This window comes from Diceros bicornis, chromosome 7 (assembly GCF_020826845.1).
Source record: "Diceros bicornis minor isolate mBicDic1 chromosome 7, mDicBic1.mat.cur, whole genome shotgun sequence".
In the NCBI taxonomy this organism is placed as follows: Eukaryota; Metazoa; Chordata; class Mammalia; order Perissodactyla; family Rhinocerotidae; genus Diceros; species Diceros bicornis.
This window is the reverse complement of record NC_080746.1, coordinates 44,550,904-44,567,898: the sequence shown is the minus strand read 5'-3', so window position 1 is coordinate 44,567,898 and position 16,995 is coordinate 44,550,904. Positions and strand designations below refer to the sequence as shown.

Here is a 16,995-nt window from a genome sequence, read left to right as displayed (position 1 = left end):
ACCTAAGATTGTAAGGATTAGGTAGATTAATCAAGGATTTTGAGCACAGGGGGTCTTAAGTTTAGAACCCACACTTTTAGCCATTATAATGTGTTGCTTTCCATTATCAGTTTTTTAAAAAATTATTCTTATCATTAATGAGTCTTCATTGAGTAGTACTATGTCTGAGCATTATTTTAGACACCGGCGATGCCAAAAGAGAAAAGAGATGTTCCTTGGATATGAGAGGTTTATATAACCATTAAGCTGAAGTTTCACAGTCAGTATTGGGCTACCTGCATTGTGGAGGGTGGCTCCAACAGCTTTTGTATCAGAACTGGCAATTCACCATATCTGGAAGGTACTAGATGTTTCTTCTAAAATAAATTATGAGATTCCCAACCTTAGTCTGCTACACGGTACATCAAAATGAGACCTTATATTTGAACGACAGTTTTCAGAGCCAACATGCTTTCACAGAAATAATCTCTTTCTTTTCATTAGTTCAAGCCTGTGAGGTAATTAAAGAGGCATGGTTACCCTGTTTGCCAAATGAGGAAACTGACACTTAACTAACTTGACCAACATCGCAAGCTTAGTCAGTAGAGAATAACTACTCGTAGAGCATGCAGGGGCCCAAGACTCTTAAGATTCATTACCTTTATTACCTTTTTCCTTCTAAAACTGGAGCCTGATATGATACCACTTCATCCATGTTCCTGGTATTCAACAGGCAATGATGAAATGACTTACTATCACAAAACTTGTTTACCCTTGATATAGTCACTTTTTTTTTAAAGTTTCTTTTCCTGCTGTCTCAAAATTAATATTAAGTAAAACAAAATGCCACAAAATTAAAATCATTATTAGGAAGGATAGAGGCCTTCCTCTTAGTTTTTTTCTCTTTTAAGATATTAAAAGTATTTGGTATTTGAATGAACAGGTTCATTACATCAAGCCAAATGAATGGAATGTATTAACTTATCAGTAGACATTGGTTGAGCATCTAGTAAATTCTAGGCAATGAGCTTTGTACTGGAGATACAGAGATAAATAATCCACAGGTCCTGCCTCATAGAGCTCACAGTCTTAGTGGGAGAAGGAAGGGAAGTAGGAAAATATGTACACAAGTAACTTTAGATCTAGTCATAAATAGGAGAGGGAAGGAACTTAAAGCCTTTGTTGGAGGAGGTAAAGCATCAGACCAAGCCAGACTGAGCAGCGTTTTTTTTACCAAAGAGAATCCCTTGTGGAACACCAATCATTGAATGACATTCCACATTTCAATAGAAAATATTTTGTGCTTATTTGTGAATTGGGTTGCACAACCAGAATTCTGCTCTATAGTTTAAATTAAAAGAATATTAATATTAATAGAATAATAGAATTATTGATGGTCATTCACTTCTTTACAAAGGGGTCCATAAAGTATTTTTTAATATCTTTTGTTAGGCTAATTGCCAGTTAATCGTTTAAATCTTTCATAGATCAGTTAGGACATCTTCACTCTTCATGCTCATAAGCTCTTCTCTCTCTGTCATCTACACATACACACACACTCTGCCACATGACTCCATTTATGAAATGGATCCTAAACATCCTACTCTATCAAAACCCAACCTCTTTTGGTAAAAGCTTTTACGAAACAAAACAAAACAAAAAATACAAACCCCAACTTATTCCAAAAAGTAAGAGATACATTAGAATTTTTGAAACTTCCAAGCAGTTTGTATTCAAAGCAAGGTGAAAAGCCATTAATACAGATTGGGAAGCTCATCTTTGCTTTCAGATGGGACCCTTCTTGCCTGTCTATAACTATAATTACAGTTTAATTATGTTCACCACATACTTAAACAGACCACATTTTCATTCATTCACTTATTCATTATTCCATTCACCAATAATGTGCTCTTTAAATAACTAATAATGATTTTATAGTCTCCTCTGCAAACGTACAATTCTATCTAGTTAAGTTTTATTTCAGAATATGGAACTGTCAATTAAAAATAGTTTAAGCCTTTCAGAGTTTATTGCTTATAAAAGGTCCATTAAAATTTTATTTGTTTTACATAATAAATTCATTTATCTTTGAGGAACTGACTAAAACATATACATACATACATATATATATATATATATATATATATATATACATACACAGGCACGTGCACACACTTGTGAGGCACTGTTGAATGCTTTACAAATATTAACTCACTTTTCAAATAAAATTCTTAGCTTATTATAATTATTTTCAAGTCATAATAGAAATAATAATAGCAATAACAACAACAACAACAGAATATTGAATGTGCCAGGTTCTTTTCTGTACATTATCCTCAATTCTTAAAACTACCCTACAAAGTAGGTGCTATTATCCTCATTCCAAAGAGGCAGGCGTTGAGCATCAGTATCAGTAAACCCAAGCTCACTGTTTATGATTGGGGAACCCAAGATTAGAAATTGGGCCTCTCTGATTCCAAAGCTCATCTTATTTCCATTAAACTTCTCTCTAAGTGACAATGTCAGTAATTTTAGAAACAAAACTACAAAGGCTTATTATTTAGCTTTTCTCTTGTTGGCTCCATTTTGTAAATGAGTAGTAGAGTTGACGAGGACAGCCAGTGGAAGATCTACTAACAGGACTTTAAATTTTGTTCCCTCATTTGGGTCCATATAGATGCACTACATATGTTTAGTTTACATCATTCACACCATTTACTGAATGCTCTATGTGCAAGGCTCTGTGATACGGAGCATGTGGGTAATTCTATGCCTCTGGTAAGTTCACAGTCTAGAGTGGGAGGATGAAATGTGTAAACAAATCATTTCTAAACAATGTGAGAAGTTTTATTATAGAAACAAATACAAGAAGGGCTACCTAACCCATACTAGAACGGCAGGGAAACTTCAGTGAGATATGATGCCTAAGATAAATCTTAAAAGATGAGTAGTAATACACTGTGAAAAGATGGGTAGGCAGGCAGAAGAAAAATCAAGAGCAAACATGTGGAGAGGCTTAGCAGCATGATGTATATGGGGAGCAGTTTAGTATTTTTTACTCTAATAAGTGTAAAATGAGAGATGGTAAAATGGGTGATGTGGATGGAGAGGTATGTAAAAGGTAGCTCATGGATGAATATATCCTGTAGGTCATGAGATTCCACTGTGAGATCTTTAAGCTAAGAAAAAAACGTGGTCAGAGTTGACATTGAGAGAAAATACTATGGACTTCAGGGAACAAAACTAGAGATAGACTCATACTACTGCAATAGTCCATGCAAGAGATAATACCTTAGGGTAGTGACGATATGGATGAAAAGTAGAGGACAGTTTCAAAAATGTATAGGAGGTAAAATGAATAGGTTTTGTTGGATGATGAGTGTCAGAGAGAGATGTGTAGAATGCTACCTCAGTTACTACCTTGGGTAGTGCACTCAACTATGTTAAGAAAATACAAGAGAAGGAGTATATTTGGAGGAAGAAATAAAAAGTTTCATTTTGGAATATTGAGTTTGAGATGCTGGTAGGACATCCAAGTGGACATCTTCAGTAGACACATGGATATAATGATCTAGAGATTATGGCACTGTTATACACTTTGGAGCCATCAGCATACAGATGGTTGCAAATACCATGAGAATGGTTGAAAGTGCTCATAGAGAACAGGTAGACTATGTAGTTAGTGGAGAGAAGGGGCTTACAGACTTGCTCATTCTACCTGTTCCAAAACTTTTGTAACACTGTTAATGTAAGCATTCCCTCAAAACATTTACTGAGTACCTACTATATGCCAGTTACTGAATTCAGGGTTCTTCAATCTGCTAATTTTCTTTTTTTATAGTCTCCAGACTTCTAGATCTGTGCTCAATGTAGCTTTGATGCTTTGGTTTCTGGGCCATAACCTTGGCATGAAAAACTGTCACATGTTTTTAAAAGATTTAAGAATGATTTGTTCTAAAATTAGCTTTGGTTGCCTTCCCTGAAGATGTTTTGCTCCTTTTGTACCTCCTTTGTCCAGGAATCTCTAGTTTCTCTTTATTCAGCTCTACAAGAGCCCATGTTCATCTAGTGAATTTAAGAGTTGTTGAGGTAAGAAACACCTGGGATTGGATAGTAAATGTAATTTCTCCATAATGATTTGAATCAAAAATCCCATTTCTTGGGCTGGCCCTGTGGCATAGTGGCTAAGTTCGGCACGTTCCACTTTGGCAGCCCAGGTTTGCAGGTTTGGATCCCAGGTACTGACCCACACCACTCATCAGTCATGCTGTGGTGGTGACCCACATATAAAGTAGAGGAAGATTGGCACAGATTTTAGCTCTGGGACAATCTTCCTTGAGCAAAAAACGAGGAAGATTGGCAATGGATGTTAGCTCAGGGCTAATCTTTCTCAGTAAAGAAAAAAACAAAAAATCCATTTTTTCACTTCCTTTCCCCTTTCCCTACTAATATCTACTGAGTATTAGAATATTAGATTACTGAAATTTCTATATGGGCTATGTGGTCCAGAATGGTCCACGGACTAGAATAAAATGAAGAAATTCAAAGAATAAATGTGTGTATTAGGTGAAATAGGAGGTATTGGGGGGATGATGCCTGAAGTTGGAAAGAAAGGAGACAGTTTGATATTGGAAATAAATATCCCCTATGTGAAGGAGATCTGGGTAACAGCAAGTTTGAGTAAGTGGCCAGAGGTAGGAAGCCTAAAATGATAATTCTAATTGCATTAGAATTCAATCATTAGAATTAAAAAATGAGACTATGGTGATAGTTTGCCCTTTATATGGGCACTAAAGTAACCCAGAACAATAGCAGAGCTTGGGATAGACAGAAATTCTTTTCCCAGAAATTGGCCATAAATAGTAATGATAAACAAGGTTGAAAGATGAAGGGATAACTGGACATCAAGAGCCTCAAAGGAGGCAGAGTTTTTAGTGTTTACATTTCTATGAAGGAGATGCGAAGTATGTCCGGACACAGCATTGAGCTGCTGAGCCCCAACTCTGTGCCCTGAGGAATGTGTGATGTAGAAGAATAAGTAAGCTTGTCTGAAAGGGTTACAGGGGAAGGGATGTCCTTAGGAGAGAACTAGGTTTTAGTTAAAGAAAAGACAGTAAATGGGGTGTTTAGTGAAGAGTTTGAAGATGAAGCAGGGTCTTTATCATCAAACAGAGCCTTCAAATGGTTTGGAAGGGAAAAGTCCAGTGGATGAAACAAAGAACAATATGTGTAAATGGAATTGCCCAACATGATACTATTTCTGAGATGCTGGGAAGATTCCATTGGTGAATTCTCTCACCTTCCCCCAATGTCAAAAACAAAGATTTTCCATTCTCCATGAGTGAGGAGGCTAATGATATAAATGCTGTTGTGAGTAGATATCCCGTGGCTTATTTGGAGAGATGTTTCTGATTGATATTTCAGACTCTCTGAGAATGTGGTTAGACATGAGTAGGGGAAGAGAGAACAGAGATTCTAGAGGTCTCAATAGTGGAGGGAAAAAAGGAACGGAAAAGGAGAAAGCTGAAGGTACCAGAGGCATGATTTCCTGACTCCACAATCTTGTCAAGGGCTTGTCTTGCTTAAGGTTTTGTTCTTTCTAGTAGATAAAATTATCCTGAGAAATAATTTTCTTTTACCATCTTCTTCCCCACACTGACTCCTACTCTGCCCCATACACCACTCCTTGAAGGAGCATTGAGTTAATTCTTCTGAAGTCTTACACACTCGGCTCATTTTCCACCCCTACGCTGGGTATCATTCAGTTTAGTGAAAACCATAGGGAGATATTTTCTCATATGTGTAGAAACCATTGTCTACATATTTTACTTCATCTGTCGTTCTTTAAAGTATTCAGAGGAAAAAAACCCAATATGATCTCTCTCAGAAGTCAATGAAAAGGAGGTGGAAAATTTTGGATATTTCGTATGTTTTATGTGTAAATTTCAGTAATTCAATATGGAATGGACATTAATGGAACGGGGGGTAATGGGGGTAAATGAGTAGGAGGATGTTCCTCAAGGAGATCTCTCATTTAAGCTGTTATAAATGCATCCCATTTACAAAGCAAATTTAAATCCTATTTTTCCTCAACTACTTGCCATTATTCAGAGTAGAAGTATGGTATGAAGAGAGAAAAATGATATGGAAAGAAAAGAGTGTTTCTTGGCCAATAAAGTGCAGAAAAATCAAGTTATTGAGTGAAGGACATTTGAAGCTGTTAAAGAACAAGTCACTCTGAATGTCATAGAAAACCCAATAAGGGCTTTTCATACCAAAATTGCAGTCCAAAAGACAGAGTTTTAAGGCTAAGATTGAGCATAAACCTGGAAGACTAGAGAATTTAAAAAAAAAGGTCATAATGATAAACTTTGTGAATGAATGCATGAATGAATAAGTGAATGAAATGGAAAGGTAACGTTAGGGATTATCAAATGTCCAAAGGGCTTTGTTGTTATTTTTGTTTTGTTTTTAATAGTTAGTGAAAATGAGGCAACTTTGTAGACTTAGGTCAAGAGACCAAGAAAGAGGGAAAAAATTAAAGATGTTTGGGGAAAGGGAATAACTACTGTTGGAGATAAAATGATTGTAGGAAAAAAGGAGGAAAGAACGCAGTTTTTTTCACTTATACTTCATAATTAAAAAGTCAGCATATACTGCAGCCTCCATCTTCAAAACACTCAGAATCTGACCATTTCTTACCACCTCCTCTATTTACCGCCCTGGTCTAAGCCACCATCATCTCTTACCTTGAAAATGATAATAGCTGCCTAAACTGATGCTGCTTCTGTTTTTACCATGACAGCCCCCTATCCTGACCCAACCCAATCCAGCCTCCACACAGGAACCAGAATAATCCTGTCAAAACAAAAATCTTTTTATATCACTTCTCTGCTCAAAACTCTCAATTACCCATCTCTCTGAGTAAAATCTAAGTTTCTTATAATGATTTACAAAGTCCTACACAATCTTCCCCCTCCCCCATTACTTTATTATTCTGTAACATTATGATCCTATAAGTTACTCTTTTCTCCCTTGCCCACTTTGTTTCATCTACACTGATCTTCTTGTTGCTTGAAGACATCAGGCATCTTCCCACCATGGTGCCTTTGCTTTGGCCATTTCCTCCGCCTTCAATGCTTTCCTCAAAAATACCCTCAGATATTTCAAATCTTTTGCCAAATGTCACTTTCTCAATATAGCCTGCCATGACCACCCTACTTAAAAATGCAACTGTGACCTCAGTCTTCCCGTTAACATTTCCTGCTTTTATCTTTTCCAATATAATTTATATTTTACTTATTTGTTTTATTTATTTTATGTTTTCCTCAATAGAATTTTCAAAAGAGTGTAAGCTTTATTAATGCATGGATTTTGGACTTTTTCTTCACTGCTATCTTTCCAGTGCCTATGACATTGCCAAGCTTATTACAGGTGATAATATTTGTTCAATGAATGTATGCATGAATGAATGAATAAAAGGAGAACCAAATTATGGGGAAATTTTCAGGTGGGAAGGAGGAAAGATTAGCAAATTCATGTTAAATGACATTAGATCTCTCAATAAAGTTGGCATGATAATCAGTGAGAGTAGGATGGGTGGAATTTGAGGTTTGTGAAAGTACAAGTAGAAAAATGAAGTAGCCACTTTGGGTAGGAAGCTTATGGAATAAGCAAAAAATATAGGGAAAATGACTGGCAGGCAGTGAAGCCCTGAAGCTAAGAAAGTCATATGGAAGACACTCATTTTTTTAAAAAGTATTTGCCCCTCCATCACATAGCCACACTCTTCATAACAAGCTGTTCCATTCTTACCTTCAGGAGGTAGGTGCTGATTAGACTAAGATGATAATGGTAACCCCTTTTTGCTTATCAGTTTCAGCCAATGATCATGAGAGAGGGTCTTCTGAAGGTTTCTAAGAACATTTTTTTTTAGTCTTAGCTGGAAAACATGGTCCTTTTCTGCTATGGACAGTTTTCTGAATGTGATACCTGACAGTTCTACAACTATGTTGCAGGCACGAATGAAGCTAAGCCAACATTCCAAAAATGGTGGCATGGAAGATTAAAAGAATGTAGGTCTTGGACAATATCTCTGAGCTACTGAATTAGCCTCTTTAACCTTAGAACTTCTTTTAAAGTGAGATTAATTTCCTTATCAGGTAAGCCACTTTGAATTAGGTTTTAGATTCTCTGATCGAAATCCTCTTACCTTGCTTCCACTACTTTCTCTATCAAGGCTGAGTCTAAGGATTTCTAAGGTTGTTTATAGCATTTACTTAGGTTTGGATATTTATATTTACTTAGGAAGGTGTGTATGTGTGTATTTATGAAGACTCTAAAGAATCAAGTTACTAACAAATACTTTTGTCTTACCTGTTTGTATTCTTTTAAATATTGTTCCTTTTTATACATACTATTGTATACAAAAAAGTGTGAGAGTCTTCATAGAGTTACATTTGTATAGGAAGAAAAAAAGAAGAAGATAGACTGGGTAAAACAAAGTATTGTTTTCTCCATAATCCACATTTAGATAACACTTAAACAATTGGCCCTCATAACCATGGTACAAACACTACTATTCCCTTACAGGAAGCTATGCTAATTATAGTCATAACCAGTGCGATATTATGATTTATAAGAAAAATATACATTTGGTCATTCAGATGACCAAATATATATTTCTCATATATATATTTGTTCGTCCTCTATAGTTCCTGGCTCTATAGCTCTCAAAACCTTTGGAATTTCCTAAGTGTTGAGAGTGATAAAGGTGTCTTCTGTTAGATTTCTATACAAATTTAACTCTATGAAGACTCTCACACTTTTTTATATACAATAGTATGTATAAAAAGGAACAGTATTTAAAAGAATATGAACAGTTTGGTAAGACAAAAGTATTTATTAGTAACTTGCTTCTTTAGAGTTTTCATAAACACACACACACGCAAACCTAAGTTAAATGAGGTGACTTTTGGAAAGCACCTGAGGATGGGGCCTGGTTGCTAGTGGAGCCAACCATGTGATTAGAGGGTTGAAACTTTCAGTACCACACCTTTGACTTCCAGGGAGGAGAGAGGGGCTGGAGATTTAGTTCAGTCACCTATGGCCAATGATTTAATCAATCACACCTATGTAATGAAGCCTCCATAAAACCTAAAAGGACAGCATTCATTGAGCTTCTGGGTTGGTGAACAGGTGGAGACGCGGGGAGAGTGTTGCGCCTGGAGTGGGCATGGAAGCTCTGCACCCCTTCCCCATACCTTGCCCTGTGCATCTCTTCCATCTGGCTGTTCCTGAGCTATATCCTTTTATAATAAACCAGTCATCTAATAAGTAAAATATTTCCCTGAGTTCTGGGAGCTGTTCTAGCAAATTAATCAAATCCGAGGAGGGGGTCGTGGGAACTCTGATGTATAGCTGGTCAGTCAGAAGTACAGGTAACAACTTGGACTTGCGTCTGGCTCTGAAGTCCAAGGAGGGGGTTGTTGGAACCGCCAATCTATAGCTGGTTGGTCAGAAGCATAGGTGATAGCCTAGGATTGCTACTGGTGTCTGAAGTGTCTGTGGGGAGACAGTCTTGTAGGACTGAACACTTAACCTCTGGGATCTGATGCTATCTCCAGGTAGATAGTGCCATAATTGAGACTTGCTTATTGGTGTGGGGAAGCCTCCTCCCCACATGTGTTGGAATTGGGTCCAGGAACCCAAAATAACCAGTTACTATGGGTTTAGCATTTCATTCTCAAACTCATTCACTAGTGGGAACTATCACAAGTCAGAGCACTTACAAGTACTTCAACAAAGCTTTTGGTGACGTATGTTTACAGAATTAGCATTGGCCTGCATGTATTTGCCTGAGATTGCCCTCGATTACCTTTCATGTCACTAGACTAAGAAAGTGTCAAGAAAAACAAAATAAAGGAAACAAAGCTCAGTGTCGCTATGTGCTTATCCCTTACCTAGTCAGTTATAGATCCACGTGAAAGTGGTCCCGGCTCTACTCGATGATTTTGGAAATCTCTTCCAGGCACCATCATATTTGAGCCTGATTATAGTGACTTTTGGAGCCAGTTTTTATTTCTTAGTTCTTCCTTTTCCTTTGCCTCCCTGGCACTGGACAGAATGTTTCTGCCTTTAGTTTTCTGTCTTGACTTTGTCTCCACTCATTGTCTCCACTTCCCCTTTGTACCAGTACAAACCTTTGTAACAGCTCTGGGCACATTCAGCCCTGTTCCCATGTTGGTTCCTCAAATACCAGCCTAGACCTCAGCTTTTGGTCTCTAGGCAAAGTTCAGATCAGATACCTACCCATAGGTGATATCTTTAGCAATCACTCAGAAACATAGTTTCTAATTTTAAAATGAATGAGGCAGAGAGCTGCACGTTGCATTTTATTTTCCAGATTTATTGCCACATTACCTTTAGAACCATCCTAATTTTGGATTCTGACAGTAAGAAAGGAGAGAAACTATGATATATATTTGAATAGCATTTAAAATATTATAGGAAGTTTTTCCTATACCATTTAATTCTCTCAACAAACTAAGTAATTATTATCCTCATCCTTCAGATAAGGATCCTGTGGCTCAGAAATCTTCACAGCCTGGCCAAGACCCCATAAATGGTAAGTAACAGAAATGGAGCTAGAAACCAGATGTTTTACCTCCAAACATCATGCTCTTTATTAATAACTCACTTTTTTCTTCATTTTATGCTGAAAAAAACTTAGCTAAATAATCTGATAATCCATCTGAGAGACTGAAAAGGTCATATGTGAGGGTGATAGTGTGTACTTAGTGGAGCTAGGCTTTGAGCACAATCTTAACTTATTTTTTCAAAGGTCAAATTTGACTGCACAATGGCCAGGTGGAATAAATGGCCCTCTAGGCCCCCTGCTAACATGTGACCAGACTGCTGTTCCTTTGGAGTTTACCTACACAGGAAAACACAAACATCTGAAGGCTGTAAAAGAGGCATCCTGAGAAGAACTGACGATCAGCGTCAGTGTATGGGATCCTGTGGGATATCAGAAGACAGACAGCATGAGGTGGTAGAATATTTCAGCAACTCTAAGGTGTTACAAAGAGAGTCGAAGGAAAGCCCAAGTCAACTTTTTAAGTCAAATTGATCAAAGGAGAATTCTAGATGAAGACAGAAGGGAAGTCCTTATGGATCTTCACTTTAGAGGGAAAGAGTAAGGCCAAATCTAGTTCATTATTACAAAGTAATACTGCAAAGTAATTCCCTCCTTCAGTCTCATCCTTCTGCCCTCTATGGATCTATACATAAGTAAATACATTAGAATGGTTTACGACCTGTTCCAGCAGATCTTATGGGCTCCATATACAGAAAAACAGCTTTTCTCCAGACTTAAAATGTCAAGTTGCTTCATTCAAAGATTTCAGATTAAAAACAAAAATTGAGCACAATTAATAGCTCCAGAAAATAATGTCAGAAATAAACATAAGTTTTGAAAGTATTTGAGAAGCTGTCAGGGAACGCATTGCTCTGACATCCATAAAATAAAAGGAAGGTAGAAATTGACAGGTGGGGAAGCAATGGAAATAAGCAATTAAAATGTAAAGAATCAGCTATATTGACCCAGTAATTCTATTCACAGAAATTTATTCTAAGGAAATAATTCAACAGAAGCTGAAAGGCTTCTGTACAAAGATTTTTCCCTTCAGTGTTATAGAAAGTAGCAAAAACTGAACAAAACAGGAACAAACCAACCACTGGAGAATAGTTTAATAAATTACAGCATAGCAATATTATGGAAATGCGTTAAATTTTGTATTGAGTAAAGCCTTTCATTTAGCTTCCAGAGAATTCCCAAAGGATGTATTTTAATCCCACTTATGATGAGAACTTGTTTTCAGATATGAATCATCTTGTCATGCCTTTCTGTTGTGTGCTTTCCTTCAACACTGCTATTTGTTTCACAATCAATGGAAACCCAGGAAGATACAGATTTTAAAACTAATTCTAAGGTGCGTTATAAGCTTATACAACATCCTCAATTGGGAAAACGTTTCAAGGAGGAACAAAATGTTGACCAGCGCCAACTATAGGAGCGTTTCTATATGAGAATAAGATCAGCCTAAGGAAACATTGCAGTGAAGCATTAATTAAAAGTTTCTGGCTTCTATTTTAGGATTTAGGAATTTTCAGACAAAATAATTTATTCTTCCTAAAGACAGATATGTAGTTTTCCAACAGGATTTTTTTCCTAACATCTTTGTGCATGAACAACTGGAAAAGCTTTGGAGTTACCGAGCTGGGTAATAATGACAGTAAGAGCCGTTGTTTACTGAGTGCTTGGAATATACCAAGCCCCATTCTAATACCCAAATTTACTGATTTCATTATTGCAGCAGCCCTATGAATTAGGTACTATTGTTATCCCTATTTTACAAAAGAGGAAGAACTAGGACACAGGGAGATTAAGTAACTTGCCCAAGGTTACCAGATTGGTTAACTATGGTGCATATTGTTTCTCACTAAAATGCTGGTTACAAACACTAGCTGTGCCATTTGTTGGGCCTGGTTCTGTGTTTAAATGGCTTAAGGCATACAGGCAACTGTGCTATTGGTTGAACCCTTTCATCTTTTTCCTGATCGCCTGGCCTGAGACCCTACCTCTGCTCTTTCTTGACCCTTTCTACCCTGGTGGATAGGAAGCCTGATCCCTCTTTGGTACGGATCTTGGTTGCAATTTGCACTGAGCAATTTGATTTTCTCAGCCTGGGGTCTGATGGAGCCCAAACCTCAGTGCTTCTCTACGGAAGCAGCCGAGCTGTGAAGCTGAGGGAGAATCAGGGCCCCTCCATTGCAGCAGTCCCTTGCAAGGCCCCGTTCCTATTTTTGTGTTCACATTTTGTAAACTTTTTCTTAAACAGAGCCCCCCAAATTGTATGAACTTTAAGTCTCACAAAACTTGACTCTACTCCTGCTTCCCAGAGTTCACCTCCTGCCCCATAAGGAAATCATAAACCAGCCGTGTTATGTTAGTAGACTCGCTAATGTATTCTGAGTTACGATTTCTCCATCTGCAAAATGGAAATGTTGGGGATTTGGTAAGACAATTCATGTAAAATTTTTGAGCTTAACAGGATACGTAATAATGTTACTTTCATATCTGTCACTTTTTTCTGTACTATTGATTTCTATAACCAGGCAGGTTTTTCCCAGACAGTTCTGATACAAAATATTTTGTCCTGTTTTCTCCACATGTCCCCTGATATTTATGAAACCATGAGTCCTCGTATGGGACATGACCTCTCTAATCTCCATTAAGTCTTGTGAGTTAGTGAATCTTTGATGTTCACCTCCTTCTAGAGCTAGTTCTCGTGATCTCTCTGCTCCCACACACCCGAACTTAACGCTGCTGTGATTTAGGCTGGATTTGAAAACAGTATGGAGACAGATAATGCTCTTCATCTCAGCCTGTCTCCCCTGTTGATCTCTAGTAGAGCCCTCGTCTCTTCGTTATTACATATTATAATTAGATATTCATTTGCTTACTAGTTTATTTGTCGTTCTCACTACACTGTAAACTTCACGGCAGTGAGGGCATGTCTAGCACAGGGCCCTAGCATGGGGCCTTGTATATAGCAGCAACTCAGCAAATGCTTTTTTGCATTAATGCAGCTGTGAAAATGGTAAAAGCAAGAAAGTTTATCAAAGGTGAGGTGGGAATATTTATCCAAACCTGACTCATCTAAACTGGCCGTCCCCTTCTATTGTACCCAGATGTTCATTCACCAGTTCTTCTCTCAACAAAGTTGTTCTGTTTGCCACCCTCCTTTCTTCCTCTTGTCCTCTTCCTTCACATTTGTTGCTCCCATCCCATCTCCACACACAAAACTTTTCCTTCTTTTTTTCATTTTTCTGCCTCTTATCTACTGAGGAACAAATAAAAAGTATTTCCAAATTTTACCTAAGATTCTTAGTTCCTATTTCTCTCAGGTTTTAAAATCACTTGATTTTGACAAGACCAAGATGAGGTTGAGATGGTAGAGGGAGGTTGGGGTGTTCCTGGTCTCTGTGTGTATGCGAGGGGAGGGCTTGCTTACTGTGACAGTTACAGCTGCCTAAGTGGGAATGACGCCCAAAGAGAGGGAAGCAAGGCATCTTGGCAAGTCCTGGGTCTGCCGAGTTGTGCTCACATGAGCTTCAAAAGAGTCATCTCCACTCCGTTATACTGCACAGAAGGTACGAAAATCACGAGTCTATAACTGGGGACTGCCTTTCTTTCCACTTTCTTTCTAATCATGTTGTTTTAATAGTATCATTTTAATAAAGAGAATTATATTTCTCCTGGTTTTAGGATAATGTCTTGTGATTTATTATAATCATGTATAATTACAACAGATGGATTTACTAATTTTGCCATTTCTAAGCAAATTTCACATTGCTTAATGTCTATCACAATAAAGTGAAAGTGATATAGTTTAATTTTATAATGCGAGATACTTTAAGAAACATTACATAAAAATGATGCTATAAAGTCTTGTTTTTAGTAAATTTACTTGTGTTCCTTAAGTACTTATTACGTACCAGATACTGAATTAGGAGTTGCATGGTGATCTAGAAATATAGGAGTTTATCATGGCAGAGTGTAATAAACTAATGTATGCAGTTATATAGCATCATATATACCACATATATATATCACATATATGTATACACACACACAAAAATATGGACACAAAATTGCATACACATCTCCAAGTAATCATACACAAGCACACACATAGATATGCAAAAGTTCTTCAAATTTTTCTAAACTGATTTGTCTTTAGTCTGCCTGAGATAGGTAATAAATCATGGTAATTTAAGTGTACTAGCTTTGGAGTTAATCAGTGGAGGTTTGATTCTCAGCATTACCACTTACTGGCTGCATGATTTTGGGTAACTTATAAAACTTTTCTTAAATTTCCTCTGAATAATGGGAACAATGCTACCTAACTGAAAGCATTGATGTTCTACATGGATTTTAGCATTTAATTTCACAAAGAAACTACGAGGTCAGTACTATTATCATCCCCATTTTACAGATAAAGAAACTGAGCCACAGAGTAAAGTAACTTGCTCAAAGTCACACAATTAGAGGGGACAAAGCCAGACACACTTCTGTTCTGTTGAACTCTAAAGTGTGTATTCTAGAACACTCGATTAAAAGGAATACCAAAACTACCAAAGGGGTGACTAAAAGGGAAAAGAAAACTCAATTTAAAAAAAACAAACAAAAAAACAACCCAAGGAGAAGCCAAAGAGTAAGGAAGAGAAGGAGGATGAGCAAGCGTATGTGCCAGGCACCGTTAGGAGTTTTTATACGTTGTCTCAAACATCCTTACAGGCCTGGGGCGGGGTAGTGATTATTTAAAAGAGAACTGTAGTTCACATAGCTGAAAAAATGTTGATGGAATTCAAAACTAGGTCCTCCTGATTGTAAATAATACATTCAAGCACATATTGTGCATCTTCTAGATGCACATCTTCTGTAGGTGACATTAAGAAAATACATTTCATAGCCTCTGAGCTCAAGGAGCTTAGAATCTAATGGAGATGACAAACATGACTGCCATAAGCAAACAATAGAGAACACTCAATTCATAGTGAAGATTACAGCACCTATGTGTGGCTAGGGTGGAGAGGTCTAGAACTAAAATGGAAAATTTCATGGTGGAACTTGAACTTAATCTGTCCGGAGAGGCAGAAGCTTGGCATATTGTGCACAATTGCTATTTGTTGAATGCATAAATAGTGAGAAGAGTTAGTTAAGTGAAAAGACATGATGTTCTTTTTCTGTTACCTTTCTTTATCACAGAGGACCTATTAGAACCAAAGGGCTTCATCGGCTTTTCCTTCATCTCTAGAGAGAGGGCAGGTGCAGAGAGGGGAAGAAGGAGGAAACTAATGGGGTAGGCTCACTGCCTTGCCTGTGATGCCATGTCAGAGTGCACTTCTGTATTCCAATGGCACAACAGCGACTGGAACATGGTAGGGCTCAAGAGAGAAATGTGCTGAAGGAGAGAATAAATGAATAAGGGAAAAAAAAGATGGATTATTTCAGGGAAGACCTAGAGAAATCACAAGGGAGAGAAAAAACATCACAACCAGGATCCATACTGTCATGTTATCCTTTCTTTGAGGCCTTTCCTGTCCCCTCTCATACAATTCCTTCCTCTTTTGTGTCCCTGCAGTGTCCTCTACAAAGACTTAAAGCACCTACATCTCTCTCCTGACATTATTTGATTACATTTGTGGCCCTACACTGAAGAGAGGAGTTATCTAGGGGAAGTACAGTATTGTATCCATCTTTGTATCTCCAGTGCCTAAAATATCTTCTAGCTTATAGCAGACAACATGGTAAATAAGAGGTTCTCAGTGTATAGTACCTGTTTATTATTATTGTTGGGTAATAAACATTCATCAAGCAGAGAACCTTGTTTCCTGTGATTGACTTCTGCCGAACTCTCCTCTTTCTAGCCCACTTGTTTTTGTTGTCTGTTATACAACTTAGATCTTTCTACCTCTTGTATTACTGACTTCCTTTGATTCAACAAGTTTAATTTTGATTCCATTCTCCCTAAAAGTGTGTGTGGCCCCCTTGTGTCTCCTTTGGTGAAACTGCCCACTAACCCCTTTTTGGTGTTTCTCCGCCATCCTGTGAGGCTCTGCTGCCCTCTAGGGGGCCTTGTTTATCATACATTTCTCAGGACCCAGTTTGATCTGCACTTGGCTGCACAGTCCTTGGGTGTTATCGCCATGCTCATGGCAAGGCTGCCATCCCCCAGGGCTCCTTTGCCTGCTCCTGCAGTCCCTAGTTTATAAACTTGTGGCTATATGGTATAGTGGGTTTAGGAATATGAAACTTGAGCATAAGCAAGCAAGGAGGATGTCAAGAACCAAAACCCATCACAAGTGGAGGCTTAGAGGAGGCTGCTGTGGGGTCTCAGTGCTCTTGTTACCAACAGGATCCTTGGTTATGGGTATCCCATCAGCATC

General features: G+C 37.7%; 1 protein-coding gene across 1 annotated transcript in view; it reads right to left on the bottom strand.

The window, feature by feature from the left end:
• Window positions 1-16,995, bottom strand: part of GRM5 (glutamate metabotropic receptor 5) — a 543,453-nt gene that overhangs the window by 23,482 nt on the left and 502,976 nt on the right. The window lies entirely within an intron of this gene.